This window comes from Salvia splendens, chromosome 17, assembly GCF_004379255.2.
Source record: "Salvia splendens isolate huo1 chromosome 17, SspV2, whole genome shotgun sequence".
Taxonomy (NCBI): domain Eukaryota; kingdom Viridiplantae; phylum Streptophyta; class Magnoliopsida; order Lamiales; family Lamiaceae; genus Salvia; species Salvia splendens.
In genome coordinates this window covers 16,522,725-16,536,543 of record NC_056048.1, presented here as the reverse complement: position 1 = coordinate 16,536,543, position 13,819 = coordinate 16,522,725, and the positions used below count along the sequence as shown (strand labels likewise).

Sequence of the window (13,819 nt, the reverse complement as noted above, 5' to 3'; positions counted from 1 at the left end):
CAAGAGATGTGCCCCAAAATGCCGTCTGAGATACAAGAAATGAGAAGGATTTCATATGCTTCGGCAGTTGGAAGTCTCATGTATGCTATGCTTTGTAAGAGACCTGATATTTGCTTTGTTGTTGGCATGGTGGCAAGATATCAGTTGAATCCGGGCCAAGGACATTGGACTGCCGTAAAGAACATACTCAAGTACCTTAAACGGACTAAGGATTATGCTCTAGTTTACAAAGCAGATGAGCTCTGTCCTTTGGGATATACTGACTCAGACTTTCAAGCTGATCAGGACTCGAGAAAATTTACTTCAGGATATGTGTCCACTTTAGGAGGTGGAGCCATAATTTGGAAGAGTGTGAAGCAGAAATGCATCGCGGACTCGACCATGGAAGCTGAGTATGTGGCTACTTCGGAGGCTGCAAAGGAGGCAGTATGGTTCAAGAACTTCCTTATGGATTTTGGTGTGGTTACGAATCTGCCCAAGAGCATCACCATTTATTGTGACAATTCTGGTGCGGTGAAACCGTTTGAACGCCACATTTAAGGGATGGGAGTTCGACTCATTCAAGAACTCAACTCGCTTTCAGTAAAAGTGGGAGAAATTTAGACGTGTGCACTACTGTTTTGTATACTCGAAAGCTATTTTGAGTATAAGTGGGAGATTGTTAGGGTTTGTATGCTAGAAATCACCTTTCGAGTGATTGAATACTGTAAAACTTTAATTATTATTTTCCAATGAATGCAACAGATTATTTTTGTCATAATGTTGTTATGTTTTACATTTAATGGATGTTTATTGCATATTTAAATGTAAAAGTGAACGTAACATAGTCCATGTCATTGTTTTAGTAGACCGGTTGTGGGAGTCGTCCAATTTAAGGTAACACGATCAGTTCTGAATAAAGAAAAATAAGAATTTCATGACCTAGATAGGCCTAGACTACCTATCGTGAGAGGTTGCAATGTCAGTCCGATTATTTCTAAGCCTTATTGAAATAAGATGACGTTGGTGTGGTATAGCATTAAATTGGATCTAAACGGCAAGACGAGTGTTTATGCTATCTACTGAAAGACGAGGTCTTGATAATTAATTTCTTAATCAATGTACGTTAGCATTGAGCATACGATATTGAGTATCTACTACTTTGACTTACCAATAGGTGCGGGTTTTTCGTCACCCAACGATCCTGGTATATTGGGTAGTGGCGATCATTATCTAGCGGTGCTAGGATTGCTAGTATGTTGAATCGTGCGCGAGGTGAGTCTCGTTTGATAAAATCCACAAGAGGAGCTCGAAACAAGGTTTTATTATTCGGAACCTAGCTAGTTGGAGTATGATTACTCTATGAATAATAAATAAGAGTTTCTTGCTAAGTCTACTCTTAGAGATTAAAATATGTTAATTTATTAAGTCCATAGCAGACATTGATTAATTAATGGATGTTTCTATCTTAAGCGCGGGAAATAAATTACACACGCAAAAAGGAAACCCGGAATACTTGTAATTTCGGATTTGGAAAGGCAGGGGAATATTACTTCTGTAGTGACTGCTTGTAATATTCCAATATAAGCTTGTATTAAATTGTGGGTTCATTTTAATTAGTAAAAAGCTAATTGGGTGAGGTCATATCCAAATTTTTCCTTAAGTCCCTGACTGGGCCCAATATGTGACTTAATATAAATAGGAGAATAATGGAGACAGAATATACACTTGTGCATACACACAAAATTTTCGTCCCCTCCATCTAGAGAGAGAAACGAAATTTGCTCTCCTTTCGTGAGCAGGATTATGTCTTCATTATTTAAGTCCTAGTACACTGGTGAGATTTTCCCACACAAATATCAGTTTACAGTCTGGACACCAGTCTGAAGATCCGAGGTCTAGTACTCAAGATCTTCACGTGGAGAAGACGCAAGCCATCTTCGATTCTTAAGTGAATCAACGAGGTAAATTGGCTAACGCCGTAGCAAGCATGTTTTAGGGATTATTTGTGCTAAAGCATGTTTAAAATTCAAGTTATGAGCATGATACATGTGATAATTACGCGAATAGAATTTATCTAAATAATCTGCTAAATAGATCAGTTTTATGTGATCCGTTAGAACGCACGCTTCCGCTGCCAACCCCTTCACTATACCTATTAAAGCAATAGTTATTTTGAATAATACATGGTGGATAATGAGTAATATGTTAACATTCAAATTTATCTGACCTACTCTAGTTAATATTATTATTATTTTAAAATTTTTCTTGAAAAAGAATTATACAAAAAAAGATGATAATAATAAATTATAAGATAAAAAAATAAAGGAAAAGAGAAGACAAAGATGGATTTGTATTCTATTTAGGAAAAAGGATAAATGAATTATCTAAAGATTATCTAAAAGAGAATGCTTCAACTTCATTTGATCCCAAAATGAAAATGAAGTAGTACTCTCTCTGTTTCCTAAAAATAGAAATTCTTTCCTTTTTTTAGTTTGTTTTCTATAAATAGAAATTCTCCATTTAGGAAATGGACCCAACAATCTACTCATCCTAATTTCACTACTTTTTCTCTTCATCTCCTTTATTTTAATAATTTTTTATCTTTCTTTATCTTACTTTACTAATTTTGCATTAAAATTGATATCATTTTCAAAATTTCTATTAAATAATGAGGGGTACAAAATATTTAAGGTTATCTTTATAAAACAAAACAATAGTTATTCAAAGACCCCACAAAAACCTTTTGCATGATTCCGATTGAAATGTCAAGACGAAGGTTCTAGTTCGGCTGTTAATCAGTGGTCCGATTAACCTTGAGCACATGTAGTAGTTATAGTTTGTGACTGGTCAACAAAAAAATTGACCGACAAATTCAAATCCTACTAAAATTTACCTAAATTATATTGTGGACCAGTGCAAATGATGAGATGCATTAACCATATTCAATACTAAACTGGCCAATCAGCACTGGAATATTATGTAAAGGCTTAAGTTATGTGTTGTTAATTTTACTTTATTAGAGATACAATTTGACAAATAAGAAAGAGGATAAGTGGATCCCAACTTTTGGTCAGAGTATACACTCACAACTCCCTTATGGATACATACTAGTACAATTTATTTTTATATAGAAAAAAGCATATCTAGTGACATAACTTTTTGTGTTTTAATAACTAATCCACATAGGTGGCGTTCGGTTGCCATGACTAATATCATGAGACTATCCATCTAGGATTAAGTTGTGGAATTATTTTAGTTGGAGGGGGGAGGCTATGACTAATTATCATGAGACTATCCATCTAGGATTAAGTTAAAGGGTTCAATCTTATAGAAGATGTCATACTTGTAGAATGACACGGAATTTTAGGAGGTTTTGTTTTATGTGTTAAGTGAAAAAAGAAAATATAATTTTTATATTAATGTAAGAGAAATTTTTTTCAAAAAATGAATGTGACCTCTTTAGTGCGACAAGTTAAAAAGGAAAGTGAGATATCTTTTGTGGAACAGAGGGAGTAATAAATGTATGTGTACATGTATAAATTAAACAAGTCTAAGACTTTTGCATTATAGGACGATAAGTGGAACATGTAATCACAGTAGGTGACTCGGTCAGTTCCTTGCAAAAGAAAAACATAGTTACGGCCTAGATAGACTTTGGTTACCTATCGTGAAATGTTGCAGTGTCCGTCCGAAATGTTTTTCTTACCTAAGAAAAACAGACACTAGAGTGGTATAGCATTGAATAGGATATAAGGTGAGATATATCTGTACTGCTATCTACTTAAACATATAATCTTGGAGGTTTAGTATTTCTTAATCCTTGTATATAACATATGGCATGCTCCACTTAATCATACGCTACTTTGAGCTATTGATATGCGCAAATTTTCGTAACCCAATAAATATGATAGTTTGGTTAGTAGTAATTGATTACTAGGATATGTCAAATAGGTTATTGCATTGAATTCTGTGTCTGCGAGGTATGGTAATATCGCAAGAGGTGTTTGGAAAAAAGAATTTATTATTCAGTGAAATTGGTCAGTTGGAAATTATTCCATTAATAGTAAACGAAGTTCCTAACTAGAAACTCTTTGGAAAAGATATTAAATTTAATTCATGGTCTGTAGCAAACAAAGAATTAATTTAATAGATATTGACATGTTAGGCACGTGAAATATCGTAAATTAAATGGAACCCAAATTATTCGTAATTTATGAGATTTGATGGGAAGTTGCAACACCCGCGATTTTCGTATAATAAAAATTTTCCTATTGAATGCGATATAGTGATTAAAATGGACATTTTGAAAAATAATTTCACGCCGAACGAGGAATTAAATCTTTTGGGTTTGCACGAATAATTTTCTTTGGGGCGATGAGTTCTTTTAGTTCCTTTGTTGTCACGACCGCACTTTCTAAGGATAGAAAACCCGGTTGATCGCGACTAGGGGAGGATGAAAGAAGCGGGGAAGAAAGGGGAAAACTGTGGCACAACTGAAAGTTGAACCGAAATAACTCAAATAATATATATCAGAGTGCACGATACAAGGAGAGCAAACTCGACTTTTACATTGCAGCGGAAGAGTCAAGAGCATATAACGTCATGTATGGAGACACGTCGCATCCGAGTACTATTCTATCGAAGGATCTTCATCGTCTATGTTCAACACCGCCCGCCGTCATCACTGCTCAACCTGCACATTTTAAAAACATATACAGGGCTGAGTACTTGGTGTACTCAGTGGACACGTTCCGAAATATATTTTACTGAAAAACTAGTTTTGTCAAGTCACTCTTTGAGTGAGCTCGGGGTTTTAGGAAAAGGTCCGAGAACACTGAAACATTTTCCTTTTTTCCTTTTTCAAAAATGACCTGCCGATCTATTTTCCTAGAACACATGATGTATCTGACTAACTCCTAGGGAACAGAAGCCCACTAACCTCCTAGTGAACAGAATTCACGAAACTCCTGGTGAATCGGAATGTATGGGCTCATCCCACTTACAAACCCGCATTCACTAACTAAAACTGAAACTCCTGGTCTAGTAGGGATATCGCCTTGCTAGTCAATCAGATAGGCACAGTTCAAAACAAAACATGGCTCGACATAACTTTCGCAACCTTATTTTTCTCATAAAACATTTTTGAAACATAAACTCATTTTTTCTTTCCTCAAAATCCGAACACATAACCTTCAATACTTCATTTTCCTTGTAAACATATTTGGAACAAACTTATTTCTATCGGTCAAAGCCGAACTCAAAACTTCAATAAAAGCTACACTTCACAAGCACTCATAAGGCAACACATAACATCAAATAAATCACATCACTTTCACTTTAGGTAAATAGCACTTTTCATAATACCTCACATTAAATAGCAAGCTCGCACTTAACATCACATCTTAAATAGAAGCACACAAAAAATACTTTTCATAAAAACTGTAAACATACTTTAAACAGAAAGCATTAAAAATATCTTAGTTCGAAAGCCCACATAAAAATACTTTAGTTCGAAAGCCCACATGAAACACTTTAGTTCGAAAGTCCACCTCGTTCGCTTAAAACTCCTTACTTGAATTTTCTTGACTCCACCCATAACTTGCAGAGATAGCCTTTTGAAAACAAACAATGTACTAATAAGACTCGAGAAATTCTTAAACTTTAATTAGAATTAGAATGCATGCCCTAATTAATCATGGCCCAAGAACTTAATTAGAATTCTAGCATAAGACTAAATTAATTTCAGCCCAAGCTCCTTCGTAAAATAATTCCGTCTGACCCAACTGCTCTTCTCCCTCTTTGATTTATTTTGGCCCAAGGATCAATTATTTCAGCCCAACAATTAAATAAATATACTGGCCCAAGTCTCCTTTTAATACTCTGCAGCCCATCTGTTTTTTTTATTATTGGCCCAACAACTTAAATGGAAAAAGAAAAGAGGCATGAAGCCCACATCCTCCCTCTTGTCTCTCGGTTCTCATCTCCCTCTTCCCTCAAATCCCCAATTCACTCTCACTTTTCCAAATTAGGGAGTCGTAGGTTGAGAAGAAACCATGGCAGCTCCTCCTTCCTCATCTCGCCGCCACTTCGGCGAGAATCAGTCACTGCCGCTCACGCCTTCCTCCGGCGTCTCTCCCTCATCCCCTTTCTGATCTCAATTTTTGTTTTCGTCTTGGAACAGAGGGCAGCGGCGCGTCGTTCCATCCCTCGCCCTCTCCAGCGAATTCACGCCCTTCGTCTAGCGCCCTCCGTCCAGCGCTCTTCCTCTCGTCGACATCTCAGACAGCAGCTCATCGATTCCTGAGCTCTTCCTCTCACGCCGAGCTCTCTGGGATGCAGCGGCCCCCCGACGGTTTTGCAGCGCCGCCGTCCCCGCTTCGGGTACTCGGTGAGTGGAGTTCCCGCTGCCAGCTGCCATTTCACCGCCTCCGTCTGCTGTCCGGGGTTCCGCCGTCGTCCGATCCTTGCCGGACAGCCCCTCGTCGCCTCCGCGTCCCGGCTCGCCTTGTCGGCTTATTCTTGGCCTAAAGCTAAGTCTCACCCCTTTCCCTTCTACTTTTTTTTTCAATTGAGTTATGGCAGTAACATGTTGAGAGTTCCATTTGCATCTTGTGAAGCAAGTTATGACTTTTGGGAGGATTGTTAGCTCACTGAAATGAGTTCATTATATTGGGGACTTCAACTGCTACTTGTTCTAAGAGTTGCTACTGTCATGAGATTTCTACAGCCATGATTCTATGTTCTTGGACCTAGTATGATGTTCGAAACAAAAGCAGAGGGTGTGCTAGTGTTTTACCTCTTTCTCGATGACTCCTTCGAACACCGGACTGCCCTTAAGCTCGCCGCCACTCCTTCCTCTCTTGCTGCACTTCTTTTGATTTGTTAATGTTGAGAGGTGTGAGGAAGGAGATGGTGGTGTGGCTGGTATTTATAGCCAAAACTCCTTCGCATTTTGTGTCTAATTTTTGGGAGGCGGTGATGCTAATTTTGGGCTGTTCCTTAGCTCCCTTTCGAGCTTTGTGATACTGCTACTCTTACTAAGTTGATGAATGTTTGGGGCTGCCCTCCTTGGCAGTTTTCTCCCAGCCTTGGTGACGGAAAAAGGGATCTGATTCATGCTCATTTTGAGTATGAACATTGGGTTCATTCTACTATCCTCCTTTGTCCTAACCTCTACTTTGGTGTAAGAAGGGACTGTGACAAAATGGCTGTCTTACTGCCTGAGCAGCCTCTTGGCTGTACAACTACAACTCAGCCTGTTTACTCTCCATGTTCAATCGAGCTGGCCCCCTCCCCTTCCTTTCTTATAAGTCTATTTTTCTAACCCCATTTTTGTGTGATTTGCAGGCCTAGGGGCTGCCCCTCTTGGCTGTTATCTCAGCCTCGGTTGATGGGGAAAGAGAGTACATTGTTGCCTCTAAAAGGCCTTAGGGATGATCTCACTCCTTGGTCATTCTTGTCCTTTTTCTTTTTTTTTAAGATTGATGATGTATTGCATAGATTCACATACTTACTATCTTGAAGAAGTCTCCCACCTTGAGTCTTGTGAAGCCTAATTTTCATATCCCTTTTTGGTGTTTCATTTGTAGGTACATGGTTGTCCATGCTTGGTGTCTTGTGGAAGCATGAATTGAGAAGGGAGGAGAGAAGAAGGGGAAATAGGAGTTGGCTAGAATGCCACTTGTCTCCTTGCCAAGATAGTATAGTCTCTATCATATGTACTACCTGTGATTCCATCACTCTTGTATTTCTATTTTTTCAACAATTTGTAATTCAAAACTTAAATTTCCTTGCACTTAAATTTCCAACCGTCTCTTCATCCTAGAATTTTTTTTATACTCCGAAATCTGTGCACGAAAAACTCGGGGGGTTACATTTGTGAACCTTGGAAAATATGAACGTTGAGGAATTATGATAATACTTGGCATAACACCAACGGACAATTTATGTTGTTGGGTTGTGCAAAGAGAAGTGCGTGCTTTGATTTAAAATTCATACTCGTGGGATGCGAATTGTTTAGGTAGAGAGGAATACCTTCGATCTTCGTGGAATTTATCTAAATTACTATACGTAGTACTCGACGTGTTTGAATCAAGGATCGATTAATATTTGGAACAACACCAAATGTTAATTGGCTTTCGTTGGGAGAATTTTTGGGAACGGGACAATGAGATTTAATTAAAGTTTTCCGTGAACTTTAATTAATAAAAAGGGAATGTAAGATATAAAATAATACACTTGGGCTTCCCAAATAAAATAAGATTCCAATGTCTAATTACAATTGGCTTTGGGCCATGAAAAATAAAAGTCCATGCAAATAAATCAAAATGGTTTGGATCGATTTAATTACAACAAATTAAATCATATCTAGGCCAAAACAAATAAACAATGAGTTATGCTTTTAGCCTAGAGGTGAGCAAAAAATCCGAAACTCGAATATCCGAACCGATCCAAACTGAATTATAAAATTCGGTTTGATTATTTCGATTTTTCGATTCGGTACGATTTCAATTTCAGAAAAAAATCGGTTTTTCAGTTCAGTTCGGATGAAAAAATAACTGAAAAACCGAATTTATCTAGATATTATATATATATATATATATATATATATATATATATAGGGATGTATTCATTTCCTTTTCCTATATTTCCTCCTTTTTCCTTCTTAATATCAGCCATTAGATTAGAGAAATGGACGGTCAAGATCAACATTGGGTAATTAATCCCGTGTTGCATTATTTGTCCTATTTTGTGCATTATGAGGGTACAATAGTAATCTAATAATGGCTGGAAACCGCTACGAATAATGCACCACATGGTCACGAGTAATGCATATAATTGCCTATATAATGCACAATATGTGAACTGCAATGCATACGAACAAGATGTGTTGTGTTATGATGTTGGACACACGTTTCTTGTTTCTCCTAAGGGTTTAATAAGCTTAGGGGCTAGGGTATAGTACGTAGACACGTATGTAATCTTCACATGGTAACGAGTAATGGATATAATTAACTATATAATGCACAATTTGTGAACTGCAATGCATACGAACAAGATGTGCTGTGTTATGATGTTTGACACACGTTTCTTGTTTCCCCTAAGGGTTTAATAAGCTTAGGGGCTAGTGTATAGTACGTACGCATTAATAACAAATTATAAAACGATACGAATAATTCACCAAATTATCACGAGTAATGGATGTTATTAACTATATAATGCACAATATGTGAACTGCAATGCATACAAATAAGATGTACCATGTTATGATGTTTGACACACGTTTCTTGTTTCCCCTAAGGGTTTAATAAGCTTAGGGGCTAGGGTATAGTACGTAGACATTACTAAATGCACGTATGTAATCTTCAATCCGTTGATTAACCCATATACACAATACCTCTAATAATGCATAATATACTGAGATAATGACAATTAACAGCTACATAATGCACTACCTAAACCAAATAATGCACATACGTATATTCCAATAACAACAATTTGTTAGTAATGTCTACGTACTATACCCTAGCCCCTAAGCTTATTAAACCCTTAGGGGAAACAAGAAACGTGTGTCAAACATCATAACATGGTACATCTTATTCGTATGCATTGCAGTTCACATATTGTGCATTATATAGTTAATACCATCCATTACTCGTGACAATTTGGTGAATTATTCGTATCGTTTTATAATTTGTTATTAATGCGTACGTACTATACCCTAGCCCCTAAGCTTATTAAACTCTTAGGGGAAACAAGAAACGTGTGTCAAACATCATAGCACAGCACATCTTGTTTGTATGCATTGCAGTTCACAAATTGTGCATTATATAGTCAATTATATCCATTACTCGTTACCATGTGAAGATTACATACGTGTCTACGTACTATACCCTAGCCCCTAAGCTTATTAAACCCTTAGGGGAAACAAGAAACGTGTGTCCAAACATCGTAACATGGTACATCTTATTCGTATGCATTGCAGTTCACATATTGTGCATTATATAGTCAATTATATGCATTACTCGTGACCATGTGGTGCATTATTCGCAGATACCAAAATGTGGCAGTTACTTTTCCGTCAAATGTCAATAATAACCCTGTAATGCATACAACCACCTTCTATAATGCAACACGGAACCAGTTTTATAGAATCAATCTGATCCGTTGATGCCTTAGATCTAACGCGTAATATTAAGAAGGAAAAAGGATCTAAGATGTGAAAAGGAGAATAACGCTCCCATATATATATATATATTATATACTTTAACTAAAAAACCCTAACCCTAAAACATTCAGAATCGGCGCCGCTTCCAATTCTGAAATTTGAAATCTCCACTTCTCTTCTTCTCCACACGCCTCCATCCCGTGATTCCCGTCGCCTCCACACTTCCGGCGACACTTCCACGACATCGCCTTTGTCGTTCCCAGCCTTCCATGCCGTCTCTTCCACGATTCCAGCCTTCATCGCCTTAGTTTATTAATGGGATTTTGAGTGTGACTGATTTAATGTTTTGTGGGATTAATTTTATCATCTTGTTTTTTTTCAAATGTATATGCTAATACGATACCCATTTCAGCAAAATCCGCTGATTCTTATGCATTAGATACTCCTTCATAGCATCTTGATAGAGTTTATATTTGTATCTAAATGCATAAATATTGAATGCTTCTAGTTCACCGATTTAGTTCATAATTCTCCCTTTTCTTATTCACTAGAACTAGTTGTATTTCAATCTGGTACAGATTACTGATTTCGCATTTTTGTGATGAAGTTGTACATATTTCATATTTTGGTTGACAATCTATGTTTGTGAGTTAATATTTGTTTTTGTCGTTGATGGATGCTAATTATATTGTGTTTGTATGATTTTTTTTTATATTTTAAGTTTTGATATTTTGAAATCTTTACAATTCCGGTTTTTTTCGGTTAACTCGGTTTTTCAATTTGGTTTTTGGTTTTTTCGGTATCGGTTATCCGATTTCGATTCGATTTCAATTTTCAAAATATTTCAGTTTTTCAGTTCGGTTTAGACAAAAAACCGAAATGAAAACCGAATGTACACCCATATTTTAGCCAATTCCTTTCTTCAACATACTCCCACGCCTAACTCCATGTTTCCGTCTCCTGTTTTCTGCTGAACTCCAGACGTTACACTTGCAGATTTAATCCTGCAATGATTCATACAATTTAATACTCTTCATGACAACTAATTAGCCTTTAAACACACAGTAAATCCTGCTTTAATTCCACCTTTTTATCCAATTAATCCCATTTACTAGCCATTAAACCAAAATTAAACAAAAAATGGAACTCGAAACCAAATTAAAAGAATCAAAACCGATCGAACATCATAATCGAAACCCCCGCGGCAATTAATCGAAAACACGAAAAAGAACATAATTTTGTAAAGAGAACTCATCTTACGGGGTGAATTGGGTTGGTTTGGGTTTGTATCGGAGTCGTTTGGGGCTGTTTCGAGGCTGTCCGGATACGTGCGGAGTTGTGCGAACGGCGGCTAGCCAACGACTGGTGCAGTGAGGTGCGGTCAGTGACAGCGCCTCGAGAAGTCGGACGGCTGAGACACCGCACTACATCGCCGGCTGCTGGTTGGATGAGTGGATAACGGACGGAGACGGTAACGCCGTAGATGCGGGGAGAGCCGACGGCAACGATGCCTACGGTGCGACGGAGGACGGTGGCTGCAGGCGCCTCCTCGTATCCGGTTACGCAGCGATGGTTCCGATTGGGCCGTGAGAGAGAGAGAGAGACGGAGGAGGAATGGTGGCGGTGGCTGGAGAGATAAACCGAGCAGCAGTGACCTCCGATTTGGGGGATTTCTTAAGTTGTGGGAATTAGAAAAGATGGGGGAGAGTATGAATAGGCGGTCAACGACGACTTGATGGGAGTGGTTTCCCAGCCGCCGGACATCGGTGTTGGAGGAGAATTGAGTCCGAATTTGGGGAGAGATTGAGGGAGGCGACGGGAATTTGAGTTTTCTCTCAAATTGGAGATCTCAAATTGAGTTTTCATGAACCAGCGGTTTTGGTTCGGAATCGCCGGTTTCGGTTTTGGGAAATATGGAACCGGAACCAAATCGTGAGGCTGTTTCACGGTTTCGGTTTGTTCGTAGCGGTTTAGGTTCGGTTTCGCGGTTTTTTTTCCTTAATTTTTTTTTGTCATATAGTTTGAAATTATAAAATAAATTGGAACAAGGAAATGATAGTTTAAATTGAATTAAGACGAGTAAGGTGAAAATGATATCAAATTTACATATACAAATTACAATGTGATAAAAATTATAAACAAATTACAATGTGATAAAATTTATAAACAAATTACAATGTGATATAAATAGAGGGAAATAAAATCCAATTTGAATTTAAAATTAGCATTTAAATATATAAATAAATAAATAAATAAATAAAAATAAAAAAATGGTGTTTTGTGCAATCAATTTTGAATAGTGTTGCCATCACCCACCGCCAACCAATCAATTTTGAATACTCAACTAATCAATTTTGAAGACTACAAATTCATTAACCAATGTTAATTAGAGTATTATGCTTTATTTAAAGTAATCAATTCTTCTAAGTTTTATTAAACAATGTTCAATAAATATTTATTAATAATGATCCATACTCCATAGACTCCATAAGTAAAAAACTGTGTTAATTAATAAAATCGGAAATAGTATTATAAAGTTATTACCATAATCAATGGTCCATACTCCATACACTCCATCTTGTAATCTAGTCTATTTGTTTTTATTATCTTTTCTCTTATGTTTACCAAATTACCATCCAATTTACCAAATAGTATTATAAAGTTATTTTTGCTACAAAATTTTGTCTTACATTATTTTTTCCACAGATATTACCAAATCCAAAAATGAAAGTTACTTGTAAAAGTATAAAACTAAAAAATCGGATAATTCAATAATGTTTATTTAATGGAGTATAGTTTTAATATAATGATTAACTATGTTTAAATTTATCATTGCATTGGCGGTTCGGAACCGTGAAACCGCCGGTTAACCGACGGTTCGGAACCGGCGGTTCGGTCGTGGTTTCGGTTCGAAAAATTTAGAACCTGAACCGAACTACGGTTCTAAAATTCACGATTTCGGTTTGGGGATTTTTTCGCGGTTTCGGTTCGGAACCGTAACCGGCGATTACAGTTTCGATTTTAACCGTCGGTTCGGTAAACCTTGTGTAGCTCTAGGGCCGATAGTGGAGAAGGGAGTATTGCTTGGTGGGTCATTATTCTTGGGCCTCCCTTCTCTTTTATATTTGGAGAAATAAGGGTGGGTAATATAATTCTATTTGGCCTCTCTTGGAGTTATAATAGTTGGGCTTTTTAGTTTAACCGGAAGAAAAAGGTGGGTTAAGTAAATAATTAATTTGATTTTGGGATGATAAATTAATCGTGGGGAATTATTTAATTAGCTCCCGGATAGTTTGAAGTATGAATAATTTCATCTTAAGTCCGAAATAAATATATTTTTTCGGGGGAAATGAAGGCGAGAATTTAATTATACGCTTAAATAATTTTCGGGAATTTTATTTCTACATCATGGAGGGAATACAAGGAGTCAAAGTAGGAGTTGGGGTGTGCAAGCGGCCGACCGGCGTCGCACGCGACGCCTTGGGCGGTCGCCGAATAATCGAAAATATACGAAAATCGAGAAACAAGATAAAAAAAACTTTAATTAGGGTGCATGCATTCTAATTAATAGTTTTCCCACACTAATTGTTGTGTTACTATCTTGTTATTTAAAGGGAACTGTTCCGTGAGACTCTAAGTTCGGAACGAGGAAATACTCAAGTGCGATAT

The 13,819-nt window shown here is 37.1% G+C and overlaps 2 long non-coding RNA genes across 2 annotated transcripts; one reads left to right on the top strand and one right to left on the bottom strand.

The window, feature by feature from the left end:
- Window positions 1–4,480: 4,480 nt before the first annotated feature.
- Window positions 4,481–5,935, bottom strand: LOC121773353. Its single transcript, XR_006044745.1, has 2 exons — window positions 5,532–5,935; window positions 4,481–4,675 (listed from the first exon to the last, which is right to left on the bottom strand). It is a non-coding gene; the product is annotated as an uncharacterized LOC121773353 (long non-coding RNA).
- A 1-nt stretch (window position 5,936) lies between these two features.
- LOC121773352 lies at window positions 5,937–7,783 on the top strand. Its single transcript, XR_006044744.1, has 2 exons — window positions 5,937–7,431; window positions 7,572–7,783. It is a non-coding gene; the product is annotated as an uncharacterized LOC121773352 (long non-coding RNA).
- The last annotated feature ends 6,036 nt before the right edge of the window (window positions 7,784–13,819 follow it).